Below are 13162 nucleotides of genomic sequence, written 5' to 3'. Positions count from 1 at the left end.
CCGGGCGGGGGGAGGGGGGGGGGGGGGGGTTGATGGTGGTCCCCACCAAGTCTGAGACCAAACCTATACCCTTGCTACTATCCACCTGTCCTGTAAACGGTTCAAATCATCCTGTCACATAGTCAGCATGTAAATCATGCCATCAGTACGACACAAAAGTACAGATCATTTAGCGTGAAGAACAATTGCTTCAGGAAAACCACGACAGCTGGCCTTACGTCCCCATTCGTGTCCAGTCATTCTGAGTACTTCCCAAAATCAAGTGTACTATTCGAGTACAGTCACAGCATGAACCTTACACGGTTCTATATTGAACCTTACACGGTTCTATATTACCGAGAGCCGTAGGAGCTGAAAGCCTGATTTGGCGTCCAAGGACGTTCCCTTACCACTGTGTCCTGGGGCGGTTGTATGGGCTGTATTTCACATTCATGGGATGCTGTCTGTGGGAAACGTCAAGTGTCTTGGCGAGAGGAAGAAAGACAAGCAACCGTAACTCGGAGTCCTGTCTTTGGGCTCTCTCTTTCTCGAGAACACTCCTCCACACTCCTACCCCAAAAATCCTCTGGCCCTCACTTCCAGCACACATGTTTAACGTTATGCGGCAATATGCCGGCCACCTTTCCTGTTTTACAATAGAGGCAGGGGGGTTGTAAACCTTTCTTCCACCTGAGGAGAACAGTGCTCAGCGCTCAGCTACAACATAAATCAGAGCTGTTGATTGGCTCAGAGACACAGGAAATGGTTTTCTGCTTTTTGTTCTCGACATAGCAACCGCAGTGTATCTCTGGTTAAGATTCCAATCATTCAGGCAGAGGGTAGGGCAGATTGAGGTCAGTCTACTTTACTGAGAAACGTCTCTATTTTTACCGTTTTTATGGCCTCCATGTCCAAGACTTTCTTTGTTTTGAGTTTGTCAAGGAGAGGAGAAGAAGAGGACTGCTGATTGAGGTCTTGTTTTACGATGAGGATTCTTGAGCCTGGTGTGGCTGAATACGGGGTGTTTGTGTGGACCTCAGAGCTGTTTTTGTTAGGTTGGCTGATTCAGGGCCATAATCGTAATCGTAATACAAATCTGGTCAAAATGCCCCCCCCTCCCCCCCAATTATAGATATAAAAATATAAATAAAATATAAATGTGCTACGGTATGACAGGCAACCATGCGCGCTGTCAGAAATGATCATAAAATGTTTTAATCATATTCATAACTAAACGTAAAAAGTTCTCGGGGGGGGGGGGGGCTCAGATTTTGTCCCCGCCCCCAATGTTGACTCCATGGCTGCAGCCTTGGGCTGATTATTGTGGGAACAAGTTGAAAGAGAGCGGGTTTGAGAATTGCAAACACATTTTCTTTTCGTTCTTTTTAAGTCTTCCTAAGAAAGTGTTGATGCATTCCCTGGTGACAACATCACATTACAAAGCCGGTGACATATGCTGAATGTAATGTGTTTTGCATCGGTCCGTCATCACATCATTCAATCATTCCCCCTTGATGTGATTTTTTTTTGTATTCCCTGACAAACACATTGCCTAAAACAAAGAATACTAGTTATGAAATAGGTTGGCAGGGTGAACATTGGTGGTAGTGATGTTTTCCAGTAGTCACTGGAGCTGTGGTTTCACATACTCACAAAAGTACACACTTACAGGGAACTACGCTGTCCATTAAGACTTAATTAACCCATCTGTGAAGACTGATGAAGGCTCTGTGTTGACTGACAGCCTCAGAAAAACACTGCAGAACCACACTTCTTTCCGTTTAGGCGAGTACACAACCTTTTATAATGTTAAAACTTTTTCAGTAACGGATTAATAAAAATCTACAAATATCATGTTTTGTTAATATCGTCAACATCTAGAACTGATAGGAGATACACTTATTTATTATCAGTCTACAAGCCGGGACCACCACCTTACAGCACAAAACAAACACTGCAACTCATTATTCCTTTGTGAAGGCTACATCATGTACTAAGAGTATTTTAAAACGATGTGATTGATTAAATTGCTGCCCAAGAGGTTCGAATGCAAACAATTGTACTGTTCTGTGCTGCCCAGAAAGTGAAGTAAAAAAACATATTGATCCTAGGCCTAATGAATGGCTATGACTTTAGATGCACAGTGTAGCGAGGCTAGGATTGAGAATTTTCTATAGGCTTATTTTGACCAGTAACATATAAACTAACCAAGAAGATTGACTTGTGTAATAACTTATTCAGATTAAATGTGAGTGTAGAAGTGTAACTACATGTGATGGACAGATGATCAACAGTAACGTAATCACCCACGTCACAAAAGAGCGCTTAAGTTGAATTCGTTTTGAACAAACAACATATTACGTTGCTCTGATTGGTTGTAGGTCTATCCAATTGAGCGAAGAGGCATTTGTTTTCCAGGCTCGTTTGAAACACGCCCCGTAGTCAAAGCCCAACGGAGAGTTCTCAGACTCATATTCTGACTAGAATTATGAGTATGACAACGTCAGGCTATATTTGCATTCAAGTTATTGTAAAACTAAGATGAACAATGTGAATGACTAACAGGACAACTCAGGATAACCTGAGAATACAGAGATCACAACAGATCTTAGCTTTCACCAACAGCATCTGATCTTAGCTAGCACCAACAGCATCTGATCTTAGCTAGCACCAACAGCATCTAATCTTAACTAGCACCAACAGCATCTGATCTTAGCTAGCACCAACAGCATCTAATCTTAACTAGCACCAACAGCATCTGATCTTAGCTACCACCAACAGCATCTGATTTTAGCTAGCACCAACAGCATCTAATCTTAACTAGCGCCAACAGCATCTGATCTTAGCTTGCACCAACAGCATCTGATCTTAGCTTGCACCAACAGCATCTGATCTTAGCTACCACCAACAGCATCTGATCTTAGCTTTCACCAACAGCATCTGATCTTAGCTACCACCAACAGCATCTGATCTTAGCTAGCACCAACAGCATCTGATCTTAGCTAGCACCAACAGCATCTAATCTTAACTAGCACCAACAGCATCTGATCTTAGCTTGCACCAACAGCATCTGATCTTGGCTAGCACCAATAGCATCTCATCTTAACTAGCACCAACAGCATCTCATCTTAACTTGCACCAACAGCATCTGATCTTAGCTTGCACCAACAACATCTGATCTTAGCTTGCACCAACAACATCTGATCTTAGCTTGCACCAACAACATCTGATCTTAGCTAGCATCGGAGAGTGGAGTCCACAATAGATCCCCTTGTTAGAACTGAAGCAGCTTGTTAACCAGAGCTGGCCCACCGGTGGGAGCCCGGCGTCTGGGGTGAGAAGGTTCTAATTACAGTCCTGGTTCTCTCAGGCTCCAGTGCCAACAGCCCTGCCTATCTGGCTTTGATTCCCAATTAAAGAGCCAGGCCCTGGGGGACAAAGGAGGGTGGGGTGGGGGGGGTGAGGCTGCACAGTCCCAACGTCATGCTGCATAGTCATAGGCAGGCATCTGAGGGAAAGCCAGCCAGTCACTGGGGACGTGTAAAAGGACGAGAGGAAACACTTCATCCTCTCCTTCCCCGTGGCGGGTCACAGAGTCCCTGTCAGGTTATTTTTTTCCGCTCACTCTGACACACTTCACTCACACTCGATGACTGGACGGTTCTCAGTCACTTGTGGTTTCTGAAATAGCTAAAGCAGGTGTCAACAAACTCTCAGTCCTGTTAATGCACACGCGGCTTACCTTCCTACATTCCTAAACGCGAGACATATGTTATTCCTACATTTTGTTCTGCGTGCTGTACTATATGTTATGTATTCCATTACACTTTTAAATTCCCACATATAATATTTTATTTAGTCGCAAGCTAGACACACACTACCGAGTTGGAGTTAATGTAACTGGACATGAGTCAGGGCATGGCCCAGTAATCATGTGAACCAGATGCCTCCATCCCTATTCAAGAGATGCTTCAACAACTCGTACTACATTTACATTTAGTTATTTAGCAGACGCTCATATCCAGAGCGACTTACAGTAAGTAAGGGACATTCCCCCCGGGGCAAGTAGGGTGAAGTGCCTTGCCCAAGGACACAACGTCATTTGGCATGGCCGGGAATCGAACCAGCGACCTGATTACTAGCCCGATTCCCTCACCGCTCAGCCATCTGACTCCCTGCTCCCTGTCCTATTGACAGCAACAATCCAAACTCAAACGACCACCGTTCTTCCCACGGCCACCATCACCAAAAACACAGATTGAAAAACGCCTCCCACATCCGAGCCTCTGTTCTCTCCAGTCGAGCCGCCGACCGAAGATGCATCCCTACGTCTCACGCAATACACACAGCGCATGCCCTGCACAACGTATGCCTGTCATACGGTCGTGTTTAAGGACTCTACTGCGTCTGCCAGGGGCTTGTGCATAGCCAATGTCGTTCCCTTTGCATGAGCAAGTTGAGAGTCCCTGGCGGTCCCCTGAGCAGTTCTGTCACACTAGCTCTGGAAGAATCCGGAATGGCCCCTTCCGTTCCACAGGAGGTGGAGCCTGGTCTCCGAGTTCCCTCAGTCGGCTTGATGGTGAGAGACGTGACAGCTGCTTGGAGGAACCATGGGAACTCTGCCACCTCTGCCGCTTCCTCCCCACGCAGATGCCCCATTTCCTGCCGCCAGGCACATATGCACATACGCAATCCTACGCCCACACCCTGTCCCCCGCTCCGCAATCAGATGTTGTCGCTGCGGTTTGCTGCCATTGTGTGGCCGTTCGCACGGCGCTGTGGTGGAACTCCAGTGAGTTACGTGATGAGAGACGGGGTTAATAAGACAGGCAATGCTGTTCCACTCTGTCTCTGCGTGTGGAACTCTAGAGGGAACTGCAATAACACGCTTGAACATTGAAATGGGGTCTGTGTACCGAGATTGGCCCCAGCTTCTCTTTGTGAAAGGCCACACTGTTCCGCTCCACAGTGTCTAGTTTAAATGCCATTATAGAAGCAACACGATGTTTAAACAGGGTTGTGACTAAGATAATTACCACAGGAAAAAGACAGCGTGTGAACTCAGATGATATTTTTTCAAGTTCCAAATCGGGGAACTTAACTGATAATTGATGTGTTATGATGTCTACAAATAGCTCAATGACTTTCTGATCACTATGGAGATTTCTGTGCAGAGAGGGAGGTATTGGGTTTATCACTTGTCTATGATATTTAACAATTTAAAGTAAGTAATTGTAAGTAGTCAGTTAATAATAATAATAATAAAAAAAAAATATAGCGCTTTTCTAAATACCCAAAGTTGCTTTACAAGTGTGAGGACAAGCAAAGACAACAGTAAAATATAAAGACAAAGGATTTGACAGTTGACAAAGACATAAGTTTTGAGGACAACAAGTTGCTTTGTATTATGCAAATGCAGACTGTAACTGACAACTGGCTGGATGTGTGGCACTCTTTTGTCAGAATCCTGGTCAACACTTGTCATTAAGGTTACATGAACTATCATGCCACAACATAACAGTAGGCTGCCTATAGTAACAGCATTGATCTTACATAAGACCTGCTGTGTAGTTCCATGTAGTTGCAATGCATTTCATTACAGTTAAACGGTGCAAGTTATCACAGAAGTGAAACTTGGTATGGGGACATTGGGCCTTCCAGGGTTAAGTGGATTAGAACATTGGTCTTGTTTTGAAAACATAACCTTCATTTGCCCTTTTATAACATTCAGCCTAACCTCAATGTAAAATGTTTGCATTAAAATCCTGCATTGAAAAGGCTCTTCTTAGTTACAATGATTCTGCCTTCACTTGTCAACACTTGTCACAATTACTGTCGCTGAGCGGCTGGTGACAGTCTTCTCTAATTTCTTACGAGACGTTATTTTGGATGAATGCTGTCGTGCGTCTAGAATGGCCTTGTGAGAAGGTTTTGTTCTAAATAATTAGTTGTATGGTTAAGCTATCAAGTCCTGACTGACTGCGGTTTGCTGCCTGCCTATTGTTGCCTGTGTGAGTCATCGTTGTCAGTGGCTGCAGGCCGCGTTCTGGAAGCTTGGCCGTCAGTTGGTCTTATCTTGACATGAGGGACTAGGCTTGCCATTTTTAAATTCCATAATTGTGTTTTCGAAAAGGCTATCTGGCCCAAGAAATGTGTCAAAAGCTGTGGTCAAAAACTTACCACTGACAATCTTATGACTGCTAATCTTATGAATGTTTGTGAACAAAGATACAAACAGCGAGTGACATTAGAGTTACTTACATACTGGATGAATGTTTCAGTGAAGATTTCTGACAAGACAAGCCAATTCATCTCACAATAACATAATTGGTTGTTCAAATTGTGACACTCTTCAACGAGAGCGTGTGTGTGAGTGTGTGTTATACAAACAGTCAGTCATGGAGCTGTCTCTGAGGCAAAAAAAAGTGCATTACCATCATCACATGCATGGTAATATGTCAAAGGAATAATTAAGTCTTACGCTAAACAGATTGGATGTGAGACACCTTCCTTGCCTCAGCAAATAACCCCAGGCAGCAAACCATAGAAAACATTTACTCAACCCTGATTGTTTTTACCCTAAATTTGGGATAAATTATGAATGTATTGTAATACATCTTCCTGCATGCTGCCCTACACTGACAGGAAGTGTCTTGTTTTCCCGTGTGTGCTGTCTAAAGCAATCTGCCAGAGCATATTTCAGAATGACAGTTCAAAAGGAGCCTTTGGGAATAGAGGGAAGACCATTCAGGGATGGAGGGTAATATCTTGGGAAAGCTCATGAATTGGTTGGTTTTCCATGCTGTGAAAGCCACAAGGCTGGTGACAGGCAGCTTCTTAGCTGTCACCTCAGAAGACCAGTCCATGGTGCTGACAAACAAGGGTGGAACTGTGGGTCGTACAGCTAAAGCCTGTAAGGGAACACGGCATAAGGGGTGAAACCGTAAGCATGCAAGGTGCTAAGGAAGGAAAACGTTCCATGGAAATGCATGGGCTCGCACCGCAATGTGAATGAAGGCCTGCACGAGCGCACGGTAGCGTTTTCCTCATGGTTGGATTTGTTTTTTTGTTCAGCGAGAGGGTTTGAGGTCCGTCCAGACAGCCGCTGAAAAGGGCACAGTCATCAGCAGAGGTGGGGATCCACAGAACGTGACGACGCTTCATAATGGATGGGCTCTGAGAGTCATTAACATGGAGGTCAGCTCCCCCGCCTCCTTATTTAGCTCCGTTTCACTCTCTCCCTCGGTCCTTTTTTCTCTCTTTCTCTCCGTGCATCTGCTTGCCTATCTCTCTCTCTCTCCCCCTCTCTTTTCTCTCCCTTTCTGTCTCTCTCACACACACACACACACACACACACTATTCCTCTTTGTCTCACTCTCTCTTTCTATCACATTGAATTATTGAACTGCAGAGAAGATGGCAGTTGAAATGTTTCAAACGTCTGCGCCATCCTGCCTGATGCATTGTAATGTGCTGTGGGTCTGAGCACATCAGTCTGAGGCAATCACAGTGACGAAGTCATCGGCCTGGGGACTCACCTAGAGGGACAATCACATAGGGGTTGAGGTGGCGCTGGGTGCAGTTAGCAATAACAGTGGCTGTAGCTGTGGAATTAATCAGGCAAACACATGACATTGGCCCCGGCCCCTCCCTACAGCTGCAGCAAAACTTCAGCAGGGGAACAGCTAATTGATCTTTCATTAGGACGATCAAGCAGGGGTTGGGGATGAGTGTGTGAGTGTTTCTGTCTTCCAGTTTCTGCCTAAAAGAATACCCTACGGCAATGGATTTGTACCGAAAGTTATTAAGAAAAATAAATCTTACAAAACCAATACTAACACAATATTTTCTTTAGGAATAACTTTGGCAGACTGAATGTTCAAGGTCCTGATCAGTTACATGTTATTGTAACATCATTTATTTCTTGTTCACGTGCAAGGCTAGTGTGTGGGGTATTCTGTGTTTTTTTTTAAAATATGTTGTAAGGGAGATAGATGGCATTCAGTGTTTTTATTCTTTCAATACAAATTGAACCATCAGACTGTAGTGTATTTTCTCTATTCCTGACATAAAAGGAGTACATTTTTTGTTTTTCCAAGGCAGTTTCTGTGAACATGGTCCAGAAGCTGCTATCAGCCGGTAGCTGATTAAGCAGTGAACTGGCCTAATGGTTTCATCAATTCATAACAAGGCCTGTGGTTCAATCCATGACAAATTGTCTCCAGAGACAGACTTAGGCCGAATCCCAATACTCCCCCTTACCCCTTCCCCTTAACCCTTCCCCTTAGTTTTGCGCGTTCCCGTGAGAGCTATTGGTGTCCCAATAGTCTTTTTGAGCTAGGGGTAGGGCTAAGACGAAGGGGTATACACCCCTTAAAACCAAGTAAGATCGGGAGCTTACTTGAAACCGAGGGCTATGTGAATACTGCACGACCGGCAACAATGGCGGCCAGATAATCCAGAGTCCGATAAATGTAATATTTTTGGCTTAATTCATTGATAAAAAAATTATGACAGGCTTGTTTTGTGTTATACTCAGTCCTGAACATATATATTTCCAACCATTTTCCTAATCGAAACGTTTCTAAAAATCGCTAGTTTAGTACGCTAATGTTACAGTGCTGGATTGCACAACAGTCCCGCATTTCTCTGACTAGCATGTTTACAGTTATAAGTAAACTCCATCAGCAGCGAATTTCGTTTAATATCAGTGCATAACATGACTTGCTTTGGAGATATTGATACGTGCTAGATGACGTACCTGTAACCAAGTGGCGTCCCATTTCTTAGGGATATCTAGCCCTTACCACTCAGTTTCGAGGGCCAAGGGCTAGGACTAAACTAAGGGGAAGGGGTAAGGGGGAGTATTGGGATTCGGTCTTAGACTCTCTCTTCCACCTTGGCTGACTCTCCCAAATCCTGACCTACAAATCGACCTGTTGGGTTCCCCTAAGGCGCTGTCCTGACCTACCAGGGCGCTTTCCTCTTCTGCTCTTTGCCAAGAAGTTACTCAGTGGCCAGTAATTTATTCCCTTCGCCGCTCCAGTCTGTTTGCTTCCTGTCTGCTCTTCTAAACGGCAGTGAGAGATCCCCCCCCCCCCTCTGTTTGCACGTTACATTTCAATCATGTTGTCACCAGCTCACGCCTGAAACCACTCTGCTCGCCCACCTCATTGATTCCATCATTTGGGTCGGATCGTTACCTGGCCGAGGCGGGCGGCCGGTGTCAGAGCTCTGTCACAGTTCGACCACAGAGGTATTACTTCAGGAGGAACTGGTGCCAACTTCCTGACAGATCTTTCCTTGGTTTCTGGCCTGTTGGTTATTCCACCCATCGTCCCACATGCTTGCAACCCTCCGGGGATGGAGGCTGAGGAGAGTTAGCTTTTGAACAAGGGAAAGATTAGAAGCAGTTTTAATCACTGTTTCCTCTTTCTGGCAGGTATTGTGGGTAGGTACAAGATGTCTAAAGCAGTGTGGTACCACTGGCTGGTTTCTACTTATTTCGGATGATGAAGACCAATACACACAGACTGTGCATTCAGTGTTCCTTTTTGCGATCTTGCAATGATCATCGAGCTGCCTGGACATCAACAAGACCACGAACACACGCTTGATGATCTCACACCCTGAACTCAAACGTTCTGAATGAAATGGCTGTGATGGCTCACGCTACAATCAAGGGGTAGGAAGATTATAGTGTTTTCTGGTTCATGGGAGGCATTGTGGAAACATGGGCGAGGCAATTCCTCCTACTGTTGCTTTGGCTCGAATTTGGAGAGAAGCCAATTTGCCATGAGATCTGTTATGGAGAGAGAGACTTGTGTTTGATGATGAAGGCGCTGCTAGATCAACTGTGAAATAGCTTTCATTAGAGTACATTTATTTGCATGTTGTCACACCCACAAGCAAAAAGGCAGTCTACATTCAAATGGCGAAAGAAAAATGCAACGAAATAAGCTAAAAAAAACAATTTGCTATCAATCTGTTTGTATCTGTTTGTCCTGCTCTCCAGGCATATCTAAATACAATACATCAATATTATTCTGGTCTGGAGAACAATAATACTACTACAGATATCTAGTGTCCTATAGCTGATAGTTCCATCTCTTAAATGCTATATATACGGACTGGAATGGTTACATGAATTCTAAAGAAGAATAGAATAAATTACTTTAGATGGTTTCGATCAGAATAGTTTGACCAGTCTGCACGATTAGGACCAACCTTGGATTTAGAAGAAAAAAAACATAGGTATTTCCGTATCCTGCTATGTTAGACCGGGATTTAGTCATGTTTTTTAAAAGTAGGCCTACTGTCTTGTAATCCCGGATTTTACAGATACGACTCCGTAGAGTTCATTTATGATTCGTCATTCGGATAGCACCTGTGTGGACAGGAAAACGCGAAGGTATCGTAATTTTCCTGTCAGGAAACATTAACTCTAATAGCGGCGTGCGGACAAAACTCAACTAAACAAATGAGTGTAAATGAAGTCACCGCTTTTATCATTTTCACAAGTTTAATTCCCTACTCCACACTCCATTCCATACTGGTAACAAGCTTTAATGAAACAGATAAAGAGCTGTTCCATCGTATTTTATATAGGCGTAATTCAGTTTATGCCTCAATTTCTGGCTCAGCTACCGCATCAATTGGATAAGAGGATAGGGGGAGGAGGGGGGGGGGTTAGTAAGACATGTGATTGGGCCAGCCCGGTGTCGGTACAGAAAATGAACCCATGGGCCGCTATACCTGCTTCATGGACCGTTCGTTGGGCAATTATTTTACAAAAGTTTTGAAGCTACATGTTATCTAATCGTAGCGTCCTGTCACAGTCAAACAACTCTAATGACACAGGATTAATGAAATCTCTACCCGTAACTGCTGTATCTGAACAGAATTCATAGAAATAATGAGTAGACTTGGAACAATGTCAGCCTAATGATAGAAAATCCTATTGCGGTCATGAGTGAGGGAAATAGTTTCTCATGAAACAGATGCACATAAAAAATGCATCGCTTTGATGTAGGGTTTTGATTTACAGTAATTATGTTAATGTTTCACATTTGAAAGTGAATGGCTTATAGCTCTTGTACAGCAAGTAGTTCAGCCGAGCAAACCTGCCAGTAGCCTACTCTCAATATCTTTACCATTTAGTTATTCCTCTCTGAAATGTAAATCATTTCCCGGAGCTGAACTGTGGTCTGATAGATGAGTTAATCTGGTGGTTTGGACCCTACCCTCTTCAATGACAAGAGATGACGTACAAAGATAGCTAACAGACCTACCAACATTTTCTCTCAGCACTACATTTGTGCGTATTTTTCATTTCAACGTTCACATATTCATATCAGTGTCTGCATGTGAAACATGCTGCCTTTAAACATCTGGCCGGGGACAGCAGATAAATATTAGCCTAACTCTGGCGCACTTTTTGCTGTTGATCAGTGTGCATTGTCCCTGCAATAAATGAGAATAAATAAACATTCATATCATACATTTTCCACGCAGTCTTTAGACACAGCTGAAAAATCCTGAAACCTCAAATTGTGTCATTCAGACAGTGAAATCAACGCTCATTGCCAGAGCACTGCCTGCGCTAGCAAACTCTCCGCCCAGACCCACTCCTCAAAGGCAATGGCCAGAGTGATTGGCAGTAATGCCAGGACGTGCGACTGGAGAGTCTGAAAAGCGGAACCCAAATTGGCTGCCTCAAATCACAGGCTGCCAGTGTGTTTTGGGTAAGAGCAACTGTCACATCCCAGCACTCCTTGAGTTGATCCTTCTCTTAGCACTCACATAATATGGACACAACACCCCCCCCCCCCTCCCTTACACACACACACACACACACACACACACACACACACACACACTTGCTTTGGGCCCCCCTTTCTCTCCTCCAGCTGCCTCTCACACCTGTAGATGTAGTCTTGACAGAAGCATCTAAAGCCATGAATTGTACAAATGATTTCCAGGCTTTTAGTATGTCAATACCCTAATATATCCAGGGTGGTTCTGATGTGGGGGGCATGGGGGAAATGGAGACGCATAATGGTGTGTGAGCTTGGTCAAGAGGCATTGTGGGGTTGTTTTAAAGCATGCAGTTTGGCAATAAGAACCCCCTCATGTGAAAAACTCACAATGCCATTTCATTATGCCATGCCTTGTATTGTTAGTTATATCCAGATGGAAATGTAAATTATTATTCAGGCTATCGATTCGGTGGATTTCTATTCACTCGTTTTCTCTCCAAGGTCACCTTTATTGAGGGTGGCAAATCCTGATTTAAAAGGTAAAATACAATCTGAAGTCAGAGGAAGCTATGCAAAAAAGCTTTCCTTGAACACACTTTCTCATGGGTCATCATGACCTTGCACGTTGCCCTGTGTAGAACCCTGCGAGTCTAGTAGCGAAGATGTGCATATTAGCATAGAAACAACACGCGCGTGTTGTTTACCTGCCATTCCCCACAACGTAACACTAAGCAGTTCCACAGGAATCCATTTAAGCATAGAAGCGTTGTGTATGAATCAATCAGGTTTTCCCCTAGCACTGTTATGAGCCTTCGTAAACACACCTCAAGAGAAAAACAAAGCACAAGCAAGCGCTTGTGTTGAGCGGAGGTGACCAGGGGTTGAAGATGAGGTAATAAAAATGATTCTATTAGACTGGTGAATAGCAGAAATGTTGTTTTTCCAAGTCTGCCTGTGGCGGTGGGAACGAAGGCCTAAGCTGCCTCTCTCCACAGTGAATGTCTTTATTGGAAATCGTATTGTCTAGGATGGAGGGTTTTGATGTGCACAATGTGATTTCCAAGTTGTGATAATTGGAATCCAGGAGGCAACAGGTGACACTAACTAAACATTATCATTTGATTACACTGATGCTCACCGAAAACGCCGAAAGACACAAAAGAAACCCTTGAAATCTGATAACTGTGACACTGACGCGCGGTGCAGGTCGGCACGCTACACACAGTACCTCTCCTCCACCCACAAAAGAGACAGAGTCGGTGATGTTTTGAACAACGCGCTCATTGTGTGGTCGTTTGGCAGCTGAGGGACACATGAAAACATGAAAGGACCCGTCAAACAGGAGGTAGGATAGAAGTCACACGTGAACAAAAACCAGATTAGACAACACAGCAAAAGCCTGCAGGTTTTCAATCGAAACGGCT

Source organism: Hypomesus nipponensis, chromosome 27 (genome assembly GCF_054491055.1).
Source record: "Hypomesus nipponensis isolate SF chromosome 27, ASM5449105v1, whole genome shotgun sequence".
NCBI lineage: Eukaryota > Metazoa > Chordata > Actinopteri > Osmeriformes > Osmeridae > Hypomesus > Hypomesus nipponensis.
Note: the sequence above shows the minus strand (reverse complement) of the source record.